Source organism: Tachyglossus aculeatus, unplaced genomic scaffold (assembly GCF_015852505.1).
Source record: "Tachyglossus aculeatus isolate mTacAcu1 unplaced genomic scaffold, mTacAcu1.pri scaffold_161_arrow_ctg1, whole genome shotgun sequence".
NCBI classification, from domain to species: domain Eukaryota; kingdom Metazoa; phylum Chordata; class Mammalia; order Monotremata; family Tachyglossidae; genus Tachyglossus; species Tachyglossus aculeatus.
In genome coordinates, this window is record NW_024044884.1 from 157065 (window position 1) to 170420 (window position 13356).

The window sequence follows — 13356 nt, forward strand, 5'->3', positions numbered from 1 at the left end:
GACCGGACAAGTGGCATCCGTCCTGAACCCAGCGCTCCCGGTTTGGCGTCCATGGTCTTCTCTGGAAAGCTCAGTCATGGCTCCCCCGCCGGGATCGCAGATACCGCTTTGTCGGGTAGATTGAATCAAGTCTGGTTTTTTGGGTTTTTTTCCCCCCAAATAAAGGCAGAACGCGAGCTTCTTCCTTCAGCCGATTTCACTCATCCAAAAGAAACGCATTCTGAAAGAAAGCGCCCAAAAACACCCGCACTTCACAGTTAGGGAGCGTGGAATGTCGGAATTCACTTAGTTGTATTTCTTGAATGCCTACTGTGTGCACAGCCCTGTACTAAGCGCTTCGAAGAGTACAATAGAACCCTCAACAGGAATATTCCCTGCCCCCAACAAGCTGACAGTCTAGAGGAGCTGGGGTCTCGTCCCAGCTCCCACATTTAATAAATATGGTACCTGTTATGATTACAATAATTATCGTACTTGTTAAGTGCTTACTAGGTGCCAAACATTGTTCTAAGCACTGGGCTAGGTATAAGTTCATCAGGTCGGACACGGTCCCTATCCCACGTGGGGTCACAGTCTAAGTAGGAGGCAGAACAGGTATCAAATTCCCATTTTAGACATGAGGAAACTGAGCAGCAGAGAAGTGGCAGAGCTGGGTTTCGAACCCAGGTCCCCTGTTTCCCAGGCCTGTGTTCTTTCCACTGGATCACTCTGCTTCATAGCCTGCTGTGTGACCTTGGGCAAGTCATATCACCTCTCTGGGCCTCAGGTCCCTCATCTGTAATCTTAATCTTAATCTGTGAGCCCCTGTGGGACATGGGATGTATCCAACCTGATTAGCTGTACCCTATCACTTAGAACAGTAGTAGGCCCATAATAGGTACTTAACTAATACCATAAGATAAAAAAGAAAACTGATAAAATGAGAAGGCTCATGAGTCATTTCTGAAGCCTGACCTCAGCATCAGCTATTCCCTCCCATCCTCTGCCCAGAGGAAGATCTCCAGGAAAGTTCTTCAAACAGTGCTGGGCCTTTTGAAAGATATCAGTTATTACCAAAAGGGATTTTCAAATACATATTGATTACTATTATCATTGTTATTATTATTATTATCATATTATTATTATCATCATCCCTCACAGCACAAGTGTACCTACCGACTGCTTTATACCCTCTAAGTGCATAGTTACAGTGCTTTGCCCAAAGAAAGCACATAGTAAACACCATTCATTGATACCTTCTACACCGGAAGCTCGTTATCGGCAGGGAATATGTCCTCTAGTTCTGGTGTGTCCACTAGTTCTCGCCCAAGTGCTCAGTGCAGTGCTCTGCACGTAGTGAACGCTCAGTAAATACCGTGATTGGCTGAAGTGACTTCGTGGTTTCGGCATAAAACCTGCCCCCTGACTCTCCCCTTGCCTGACTGACAGACAACTGCTCTGCAGGCAAAGAGTCAATCACTCAACCAATCAGTGGTGTCTGTTGAGCACTGACTATGTGCAGAGCACTGTCTTTAGCACCTGGGAGAGGACAGTCTAACAGAATTAGCAGACTCCTTCCCATAATGAGCTTACAGTCTAGAGCAGGGGGTCCTGAGGCATCCCAAGTGCAAACAGTAAGCGCTCAATAAATACGATGGATTGATTGATTGACTGACTCTTGGCCCAGTGGAAAGAGCAGAGGCCTGAAAGTCAGAGGACCTGGGTTCTCATCCGGGTTCCACATGGTATAGAAGATAGAGCATGGGCCTGGGAGTCGGAAGGTTCTAATCCTGACTCCATCACTTGTCCGCCGGGTGACCTTGGGTAAGTCACTTCACGTCAGCTGTGTGACTTTGGGCAAGTCACTTAACTTCTCTGTGCCTCAGTTACCTCATCTGTAAAGTGGGGATTAAGACTTCAAGCCCCCTGCGGGGCAATCACTTTGTAACCTCCCCAGCGCTTAGAACAGTGCTTTGCACGTAGTAAGCGCTTAATAAATGCCATTATTATTGTTATTATTATTATTATTATTATTCTCTGGGCCTCAGTTCCCTCACCTGTAAAATGGGGATTTAGACTGTGAGCCCCACAAGGGACAGGGACTGTGTTCAACTCCATTTGCTTGTATCCCCAGCACTTAGCACAGTGCCTGGCACATGGTAAGTGCTTAACAAATACCATTATTATTATTATTATTATTATTATCATTATCATTATGCCTGCTGTGTGACCTTGGGCAAGTCACTTCACTTCTCTGGGCCTTAGTTCCCTCATCTGCACAATGGGGATTCAATCCCTGTTCTTCCTCCTCCTCAGAGTGGGAGCCCCTCGTGGGACCTGATGATCTCCTATCCAGCACTTAGAAGAGTGCAGGGTACAGAGTAAGCATTTAACAAACACCACAATTGTCCTTATTATTTGTGTGTTCTTGTGTGGGAGGGTGGGCGCCCGCTAGTATGTGAATATCTGCCTGCCTGACTGGGCATGCGTGGGAGGCTGTAGGTGGATTTGGAGGGGGAAAGGGGAGGCTCACAGCTTACAAGCAGCAGAGACATGGGGAAACATCATTCCGTGTCTTAATCGGTCTTGGGCCGGGTTACTCTTTCACTTGCCTACACCTCAGAGAAGGGAGTCGTCCCGCCCAAACCACGGTGGGTCGTCCACCCACGCACCAGAGAGCAGAAGTTCACCGGTACAGGCACGTGTCTGCCCAGTCTTGTGCCTTCCACTTCCATTGTGGGCAAGGAATGTGTCTGTATTATCCTTCCATTGTACTCTCCTAGGCATTTAGTACAGTGCTCTGCACACGGTGAAGTTTCAATAAATACGATTGAATGAATGAATGCATTTCCACCCGGTGGTAATGTGACAGGATTCCTGTGGTGGGGGTGAGATTTGCATCATCACCACCATCATCATCATAATAGTACTTGTTACGCACATATTGTGTGTGAAGTACTGTTCCAAGTGTTGGAGTAGATCAGGTTGGACACAGTCCCTATCCTACATGGGGCTCACACTCTTAATCCCCATTTTACAGAGGAGGTGACTGAGGCACTTAACAGAGAAGTTAAATGACTCACCCAAGGTCACACAGCAGACAAGTGGCAGATCTGGGATTAGAACCTATGTCCTTCTAATTCCCAGGCCCTTGTTCTAGCTGCTAGGCCACGTTGGCTTGGCAGGAGCCAAGTGTACAAGTTGGGGTAAAGTGGGAGAAGAGAGGGAAAAAGTAAAGAGGGAGTTGATGGAAAGTCTTGCTGCCAATGGTTAAGGGATCTGTTCCAAGTGGAGAGAAATGGGTAACCGCTGGAAAGTTTTGAGGAGGGGGAGCATATATTTTAAATGATGTTTTCAGACTTCAAATTCACTTTGGGAAGGGAATCACTAAATCGTATTTATTGAGCACTTACAGTGTAACGGGATAACAGAGTTGGAGGATACGTTCCCTGCCCTCAAGGAACTTAGAGTTAGTCATGTTTATTGAGCGCTTCCTATGTTCAGAGCATTGTACTAAGCACTTGAGGGAGTACGACAGTAGACAGATACATTCCCTGCCCACAGTGAGCTTACAGCCTAGAGGGGGAAACAGCTATCAATATCAATCAATCAATCAATCAATCACAGATATGGGAATCGTGCTGTGGGGCTGGGAGCGGGGGATGAATAAAGGGACCAAGTCAGGGGGATGCAGAAGGGAGTGGGAGAAGAGGAAAGGAGGGCCTAGTCTGCAAGGCCTCTTGAAGGAGACGTGCCTTCAGTGAGGTTTTGAAGTGGGGGAACAGTCACTGTCTGTCAGATACGAGGAAGGAGGACGTTCCAGGTCAGAGGCAGGACGTGGGCGAGAGGTCAGCGGCGACAGAGACGAGATTGAGTCACAGTGAAAAGGTTAGCACCGGAGGAGCGAAGAGTGTGGGTTGGGTTGTCATGGGAGTGTGGCAAGGTGAGTAGGAGACTAGCGAGGTAGAGGGGGAAACGTGTCTACCGACTCTGTTGTATTGTCAAGTGCTTTGTACAGCGCTCTGCATGCATTAAGCACTCGATAAATACCATTGACTGATGGATCGATTGATGTTTTCAGAAGATGATCTGGGCACGAGAATGCAGGATGAGCTGAGACGATAAGAGGACAGGGGCCGGGAGACCGGCAGGGAGACTCATCCGAGAGTCCAGGTGGGAGGTGATGACAGTCTGAAACCCCAGGCATGGATAAAGGGTAGGGAGGAAAGGGGCAGATCCAAGAAACACCGTGGAGGGAAAACCGGTGGCAGGACGGAGGGACGGACGCATAAAATAAGTCAGAGGCCACTGCGGTAGGATTGAAAGAGGCCAACAGAGGTAGGTATACCCCTCTCTGTCAGGAATCCCCTCCCTTTCCTGGAACAGTCTAGGAAGTTAAGAATTCCTACAAGAGCTCGTTGTCTCTAGACTGTAAGCTCATTGTGGGCAGGGAACATATCTGTTTATTGTTCTTTCTTACTCTCCCAAGCGTTTACTACAGTGCTCTGCACAAAGTAAACGTTCAATAAATACAATTGAATGAATGAATGAATGAAAAAGATCCCTTTAACATAGCATGAAGTGATAAACAACAAAGGAGGAGTGGTGGATAAGGGGTCGTCCTACAGAAAGGAAGGGCCTGCTTCAGTGAACCAATTCAGACTTTTAATTTTTTTTTTTTTTAGCATTTGTTAAGCACTTACTATGTGCCAGGCACTGTACTTGGCACTTGGGGTAGATACCAGCTAATCAGATTGGACACAGTCCCTTTCCCATCTAGGGCTCATGGTCTCAACCCCTATTTTACAGATGAGGGAACTGAGGCACAGAAAAGTGAAGTGACTTGCCCAAGGTCACACAGTAGGCAAGTGGCAGAGCTGGGATTAGAGCCCAGGTCCTTCTGACTTCCAGGCCCTGGCTCTATCCATTAGGCCATGCTGCTTCTGTAATACTACTTATATATAGTATATGGAATGCATTTTCCATATACTATAAAATGCCAAGGCTTGACCTCTGTGGTGTTTGATTCAATCTGTCCTTGTCCCAAAGGTTTCCCGGGTTATCGATAGGCGTGGTCTCAGCACTCACTTGTTATAACTGTCTTTGATCTGTAATTCTACTCAAGTGCCTAGTATCTGAGCCCCTAGGTGGGTGCAAGTAGATTTTTTAGTGGGAGATTCCCCCCACATTTAGGGGGTCTTTGAAACCTTCCAGCTTGTCCATTTCAAAAATAAGTGTAACTGGAGTTTCAAACCTATAGATTTATTCTTGCCATATTTTCTGCCAAGGTAACCACGAAGGTGATGATGATGATAATAATAATAATAATAACTGTAGTATCTCTTAACCATTTACAATGTGCCAAGCACTGTTCTAAGCACTGGGGTAGATACAGGCTTATGGGGTCGGACAGAGACCGTGTCCCAAATGGGGCTCACAGCCCTAATGCCCATTTTACAGATGAGGGAACTGAGTCACAGAGAAGTGAAGTGACTTGCTCCAGGTCTCACAGTAGACACGTGGCAGAGCCGGGATTGGAGCCCATGACCTTTTGACTCCCAGGCCTGGGCTCTATCCACTATCCTATACTCTGGATGTCCAGCCCAAGCAGCTCTAGGGGAACCAGTGCTCTCCTTCCACCCCCTCTCCCCCCCCACCCCAAAACATGGCCCAGGACCCACGGGTGGCATGCTCCCTGTGGTCTGTGGGAAGCCTGTCGGGCTCTGAGACCATTTCATTCATTTAATCGTATTTATTGAGCGCTTACTGTGTGCAGAGCACTGCACTAAGTGCTTGGGAAGTACAAGTTGATAACATATAGAGACGGTCCCTACCCAACAACGGGCTCACAGTCTAGGAGGGGGAGACAGACAACAAAACAAAACATATTAACAAAATAAAATAAATAGAATAGTAAATATGTACAAGTAAATTAAATAGAGTAATAAATCTGTACAAACATACATACAGGTGCTGTGGGGAGGGGAAGGAGGTAGGGCAGGGGGGATGGGGAGGGGGAGAGGAAGGAGGGGGCTCAGTCTGGGAAGGCCTCCTGGAGGAGGTGAGCTCTCAGTAGGGCTTTGAAGGGAGGAATTGAGCTAGCTTGGCAGATGTGCGGAGGGAGGGCATTCCAGGCCAGGGGGAGGATGTGGGCCGGGGTTCGACGGCGGGACGGGCGAGAACAAGGCACAGTGAGGAGTGAGCGGCAGAGGAGCGGAGGGTGCAGACTGGGCTGGAGAAGGAGAGAAGGGAGGTGAGGTAGGAGGGGGTGAGGCGATGGAGAGCCTTGAAGCCGAGAGTGAGGAGTTTTTTCTTGATGCCTAGGTTGACTGGTAGCCACTGGAGATTTTTGATGGGGGGAGTAACATGCCCAGAGCGTTTCTGCACAGAGATGATCCAGGCAGCAGCGTGAAGTATAGACTGAAGTGGGGAGAGACAGGAGGATGGGAGATCAGAGAGGAGACCGATGCAGTAATCCAGTCAGGATAGGATGAGAGATTGAACCGGCAGGGTAGCGGTTTGGATGGAGAGGAAAGGGCGGAACTTGGCGATGTTGCGGAGGTGAGACCGGCAGGTTTTGGTGACGGACTGGATGTGAGGGCTGAACGGGAGAGCGGAGTTGAGGATGTCGCCAAGTTTGAGGGCTGGTGAGATGGGAAGGATGGTAGTGCCATCTACAGTGATGGGAAAGTCAGGGAGAAGGCAGGGTTTGAGACCAGTGTTGGGCCAAGCGGCCCAGAGCCGCTTGGCTTAAACAAAGAGGAATTTCCATTTCATCTTGTCGGGCAATCATTGGGCACTTATTATGTGGAGAGCACTGCACTAAGGCCCCTCGCAGGGTCATGCCTGGAGAGTTTCCAGTACTCTACCAGTCTCGATTACCAGAGGGAGATCAAGCAGAGGCCTACCCATTCCATTCCTAGCTTGGGCCATGGCTAGCGAGTGGAAGGGAATCTGTTACAAGTCAAAACTCGCCTATGCTGGGCACCAGCGGCAAGCGAGAGAGTTGAGGGCGGAGACTCAAGTTTACTGTGCGAAAGGTGGCAATGGTAAACCACTTCCAGATTTTTACCAAGAAAACAATCTGTATACACTACCAGAACGATGGCAGATGCAAGTGGGACGTTCTGGGAGAGATGCGTCCATGGTGTCGCTATGGGTCGGAAAGGACTCGACAGCACAAGACAGCAAATGTACTAGGGGTTTGGGAGAGTACCTGGAGCCCTGCCCTGATTCTTGTCCTCTGCTATGGGTGGGGCTGGGACCCGCTGCCTCCCCAACTCACAATCCTGTGGAACACTCTCTCTATCTCTGGCTCTGTTTCCCTTCTCTTCTCTCCATATCTCTGTCTTTCTCTCTTACTCTTCTTTCTGTCTCTCCATTCTCTCTGTGTCTATCTCTCTCCTCTCTCTCTGTCTGTCTTCTCTCTCTCCCCTGGGGAGGGGGCCGCCTTTGGTGACATCTCCATTGGTCAGGGGCTCTAACTTGGGGGGATAATGGGGCCCTCCCTACCAATACAACTGCTCTCTTCACATTCCAGGCCAATGACTTCACTTCCTCCTCCTCCTCCTCTTCCTCCTCTCTTGGCTTTAACTGGCTCCCCTTTCCTGCCGGCTCTCTGGCCAAGGTCCAGGTGGGGTAAAGGTGGGTTCCTCATGAGCCAACCAGTTGGGGCACAGGCTGGGCAGCCCACCCTGACCCCTTCCTGCCCCTCCCCCCCAGCCTCTGCCCTCCCCAGCTCCCCAAGGTCTTCCAGGGGTCCAGACAGACAGAGCCTGGTCCTGGGAATCAGAAGGACCTGGGTTCTAATGCCGATTCTGCCACGTATCTGCTGTGAGACCTTGGGCAAGTCGCTTTACTTCTTTGGGCCTCAGTTCTCTCATCTGGAAAATGGAGATTAAGAGAGTGAGCCCAAGCTTCTTAACTTGTGTCTACTCTGGCACTTTGAACAGTGCTTGGCATCTAACAAATACCATTATTATTATTAATAATAACACTATTAATAATCATAATGGTAGTAGTAGTAATAGTAATGCTAACTTTGTTAAGTGCTTAGTACATGCTAAGCAGTGAGTGTAATAAGCACTGGGGTAGATACAACATCATCAGATCGGACACAGTCCCCATCCCACATGGGCCTCACAGTCCATGAGGGAGGGAGAAGAGGAATTTACTCCCCTTTTTGCCAATGAGGAGGACATTGATGCCCAGAAAAGCTAAGCGGCTTGTCCGAGGTCACGCAGCAGGCAAGGTTCGGTGGTCAACATTCTAAAGTTCCTCTGTCATTTTACATAATTCATTACATTAAACGTGACACAAGAACACCCTTGTTCAGTTGAAAATCACTTTGGCAACAAAGCCCAGGTAGGATTTAGTCCTACAAATGAGTCTATCTCCCGGCCTTACTACATGCACAACCTCTCCAAGAGGCCTTCCCTGACTAAGCCCTCATTTCCTCTTCTCCCACTCCCTTCTGCATCACCCTCACACTTGGATTTGCTCCCTTTATTCACCTCTCAGCCCCGGATCAATTACTGTAATTTCTTTCTGTCATGTTTGTCTCCCCCCTCTAGACTCTGAGCTCACCGTGGGCTGGGACTGTGTCTCCTGACTCTGTTGTATTGGGTTCTCCCAAGCGCTTAGTATGGTGCACTGCACACAAAAATATCACTGATTAATTGATAGATAATTGGATTAAGGAAAAGTCATCTCCTGTCTTGGCACCCTTGTGACAGGAAGAGAGTTTGGGAGAGTAAACTACTACAGAGTAGGCAGACACGACTCCTGCCCATATGGAGTTTAAAGATTAGAGGGAATAATGATAATAATGATAATGATAATAATAATAATAATAATAATAATAATAATAGAAGCACCATGGCATAGTGTATAGAGCACAGTCCTGGGAGTCAGAAGGTCATGGGTTCTAATGCCAGCTCCACCACTTGTCAGCTGTCTAGTGGCCTAGTGGCTAGAGTTCGGACCTGGGAGCCAGAAAAGATCTGGGTTCTAATCGCTACTCCACCATTTGTCTGCTGTATGACCTGAGGGAAGTCACTTGACTTCTCTGGGCCTCAGTTACCTTCTCTATAAAATGGGGATTGAGACTGGGAACCCCATGTGGGGCAGGGACTGTGTTCAACCTGATTTGTTTATATCTACCCCAGCACTTAGTAGTGTGTGGAGCACACTTAAATACCATCATTATTATCATTAATATAATTATTAATAATTGTACTATTTACTAAGCCCTTACTTTGTATCATGCACTGTTCTAAGCGCTGGGGTGGATACAAGCAAATCAAGTTGGACACTATGTCCCACATGGGGTTCACATTCTAAGTAGAAGGGAGAATATGTACACTAACTTGGGTTATTAGACTCTAGACTGTAAGCTCGCTGTGGGCAGGGAACGTTTCAGTTATATTAATTTCTGCAAGCGGTACGCACTCAAGTACGACCAACTGATCGGTATTTGTTAAAAAGAATAATAATGATAATAATTGCGTTATTTGTTAAGTACTTACTATGCCAGGCACTGGGGTAGATCCAAGCTAATCAGGTTGGACACAGTCCCTGTCCCACGTGGGTGGGGCTCATAGTCTTAATACCCATTTTCCAGGTGAGGGACCTGAGGTCACACTGCAGACCAGTGGTGGAGTGGTGGTTAGAACCCAGATCCTTCTGACTCCCAGGCCCAAACTCTCTCCACTAGGCCACACTGCTTCTTGACAAAAGCAGGTGGAGCTTCAGGCACCCCCGGGATTAATAATAATAATAATAATAATAATAATAACAATAATAACAATAACAATAATGTTGGTATTTGTTTAGCGCGTACTATGTGCAAAGCACTGTTCTAAGCGCTGGGGTAGATTCAAGGTAATCAGGTTGTCCCACGAGGGGTTCACAGTCTTCATCCCCATTTTACAGATGAGGGAACTGAGGCCCAGAGAAGTGAAGTGACTTACCCAAAGTCACACAGCTGACAAGTGGCGGAGCCGGGATTTGAACCCATGACCTCTGACTCCCAAGCCCGGGCTCTTTCCACTGAGCCACGCTGCTTCCCATTAAGACTCTAGGCTGTAAGCTCATTGTGGGCAGAGACTATGTCTGTTATATTGTTCTGTCATCCTCTCCCAAGCGCTTAGTGCAGTGCTCTGCATACAGTAAGCTCTCAATAGGTACTCTCGATGGACTGTAAAATCGATCGATTATACTAAGGCTTAAGAATTTGTTAAGCGCTTGGGGTAGGGGGCCCTTGCCCCACCCTTAAATTCTCCCCCTCTCAGATAGAACCCCTGTGGATAGAACCTCTGTGAGACTCACAGAGACCTACACCCTTCTCAGCAGCCAGGGTTTCCGGCTCCAGGGAGACCCCGCCCCCGCCTCACCAGCAGCCAGCAGGACCCCAGAAAACTGCTGTGGTCTGGGATGGGGAAGGGGAGGAGGAGGGGTGGAGGAAGCAAATGGAGGCCTCTAATTTCCCTGCCCATTTTTCCTGCTCAGGGAGGTGGTGGGTGGCAGGTTTCAGAATCTGGCTTGCTGGCAGGGCCCCTTTGAGTGACCTATATAATGATAATAATAATAATAATAATGATGATGATAATAATAATAATAATATTGTGGTATTTGTGAAGTGCTTACTAGATGCCAAGTACTGTAGTAAGCGCTGGGGTGGATACAAGCAAATTGAGATGGATGCTATCCCGGTCCCACGTGGGACTCACAGTCTCCATCCCCATTTTACAGATGGGATAACTAAGGCACAGAGAAGTGAAGTGATTCGCCCAAGGTCAAGAGCATACACGTGGCGGAGCCGAGATTGGAACCCATGACCTTCAGACTCCCAGTCTGCTACTGACCCAAAGTCTCTCTTTGTCAGATGAAGCGGGTGTTTCCTTTTCTGGCACTCCTGAGAGGGATGGGGTAGGTGCCTTGTCCGGTTGGCTGGGAGTGACCAGCTCAAGATGAGTTTCCCAGCCAAATGTCCACCTTGCTGAGCTGAAATTGGATGATCTCAAGGATGTGGGAAAGGATGGTTTCTGTGCAGGCCCCCGGGGATTCTCGGAGGAACAGGAGAAATTCCCAGACAGCAGAGTGCCCTTCCCTGAACTTCTCTCAAGTTAATAATAATAATAATAATAATAACAATAATTACGGTACTTGTTAAGCACTTAACTATGTGCAGAGCACATAGTAGAGCAGAGCAGACAGGTGGCGGAGGCGGGATCAGAACCCATGTCCTCTGACTCCTGAGCCTGTGCTCTTTCTACTAAGCCATGCTGCTTCTTTATTATTATTACTACACTTGAAATGCAAGTCTCTGTCAGGTACCTGCAACTCGCCGAGATGTCAGAACCTGGAGCCAGGACCGGAACTGGGAAACCCCGGTGCCTGGATTTCTGAGCTGTCGGGGAGACTGGTGCCCTCCAGGATTCCCTGACGGTGAGTCCTGCATGGTACTGTGGGCGGGCAGTGTACGAAGCATTTGGGAGAGCCCAATGCATTAATATGACAGACACATTCCCTGCCCACAACAAGTTTCCAGTCCAGAGGCTAGAACTGATTCCTGCCATCCTGAGGTGCTAGCCTCACCCAGGTCCAGCCTGTGTCCCCCTGGGAGAAAGAGGGAGCAGTGTGGCCTGGCTGCTAGCCACTAGGCACTAGCCGGTGCCCTCGGCCTTGGTGGGCTAGCAGCGTGGCCCAGTGGAAAGAGCGCGGGCTTGGGAGTCACAGGTCATGTCGAGTTCGAGTCCCGCCTCCCCCCATGTCTGCTGTGTGACCTTGGGCAAGTCACTTCACTTCTCTGTGTCTCAGTTACCTCATCTGTAAAATGGGGATTAAGACTGTGAGCCCCACATGGGACAACCTCATCTCCTTGTATTCCCTCCAGCGCTTAGAACAGTGCTTTGCACATAGTAAGCGCTTAACAAATACCAACATTATTATTATTATTATTACCCAGAACGGTGAGCAGCAACCGCCACAGGCATTTGCCCCCAGCCTTTCAATTCTGCTGCTGGTCGAACATCACCTCCAGCTTCTTCCGGGCTAATTACAGCCCCATTGTCTTCTGCTCTTAGAAGACGGCTAGCCCGCTGGGGTGGTGTCAACAAGCTTGGCGACGATAGGTTCGGCTCACCTGCGATCCCGGAAAGCGAAATGCCTAAAGGGCATTTACAATCGAATCCGGTGATGAGCGAGGAGCCAACTGCACACTGCAGAGAGGCAGGCCTCACTCTCCGCGACTGAGAAGCCAGGAGCTGGGTGGTGCAGTCACTTTCGCCGGTTCTCTGCCCTTTTCCTTTTTGTTTTTCGTTTTCACTGATATTTGTTAAGCACTTGCTCTGAGCCAGGCAATGTACTAGGCACTGAGGTAGATACAAAGTTGATCATGGACTATGCCAGGCACTGTGGGATAGATCCAAGCCAATCAGGGTGGCTACAGTCCCCGTCCCACAGGGGGCTCACAGTCTTCACTCCCATTTTCCAGGTGAGGAAACTGAGGCCCAGAGAAGTGAAGTGACTCACCCAAGGTCAGCTGGCCACAGACAAGTGGCAGTGCCAGGATTAGAACCCACGTCCTTCTGACTCCCAGGCCCGGGCTCTATCTGGGCATTTCCAAATCGGCATCACCCTGGCAAGCCGGACTGTTCGATTCCCAAAACCCCATCGGAGGAGGAGGGGTGGAGAGAGAAGCAGCGTGGCTCAGTGGAAAGGCCACGGGCTTTGGAGTCAGAGGTCATGGGTTCAAATCCCGGCTCCGCGAATTGTCAGCTGTGAGACTTTGGGCAAGTCACTGCACCTCTCTGGGTCTCAGTTCCCTTATCTGTAAAATGGGAATTAAGACTGTGAGCCCACCGTGGGACAACCCGATCACCTTGTAACCTCCCCAGCACTTAGAATAGTGCTTTGCACATAGTAAGCGCTTAAAAATGCCATCATTATTACTATTATTTGCCATTCCCCGGTCTCTGACTCCTCGAGCCTTGACTCATCATTTGGGAGGGCCGTATTGAAATTCAGGCAAAACTGCAATTCAGGCATTCACGACCCAGTTAACAGTCTAGAGGACTTTATTCGTCCCCACCCTCAGTCCCACAGCATTTTAAAAAATTGAATATTCTAAGTTATTTCTTTATATTGATGTCTGTCTCCCCCACTAGATTGTAGGCTCTTTTTGGGCAGGGCACGTGTCTGCCAATTCCGTTGTATGGTCCTCTCTGGAGGGCTTAGTGTGGTGTTCAGCACACGGTAAGTGCTCAGTGAATTCCATTGATGGACTGATTGATTACGTGTATATCCGTAATATCTGTCTCCCCCTCTATCAATTCGGTTGCGTTCTCCTCTCCTAAGAGCTTAGTACAGTGTTCT

The 13356-nt window shown here is 48.8% G+C and overlaps 1 long non-coding RNA gene and 1 other non-coding gene across 3 annotated transcripts in view; one reads left to right on the top strand and one right to left on the bottom strand.

The window, feature by feature from the left end:
* Nucleotides 1-13356, bottom strand: part of LOC119923236 — a 96797-nt gene that overhangs the window by 19718 nt on the left and 63723 nt on the right. The gene's annotated exons all lie outside the window — the stretch shown is intronic.
* Nucleotides 6808-6944, top strand: LOC119923239. The gene has a single exon (XR_005448801.1). It is a non-coding gene; the product is annotated as a small nucleolar RNA SNORA7 (small nucleolar RNA).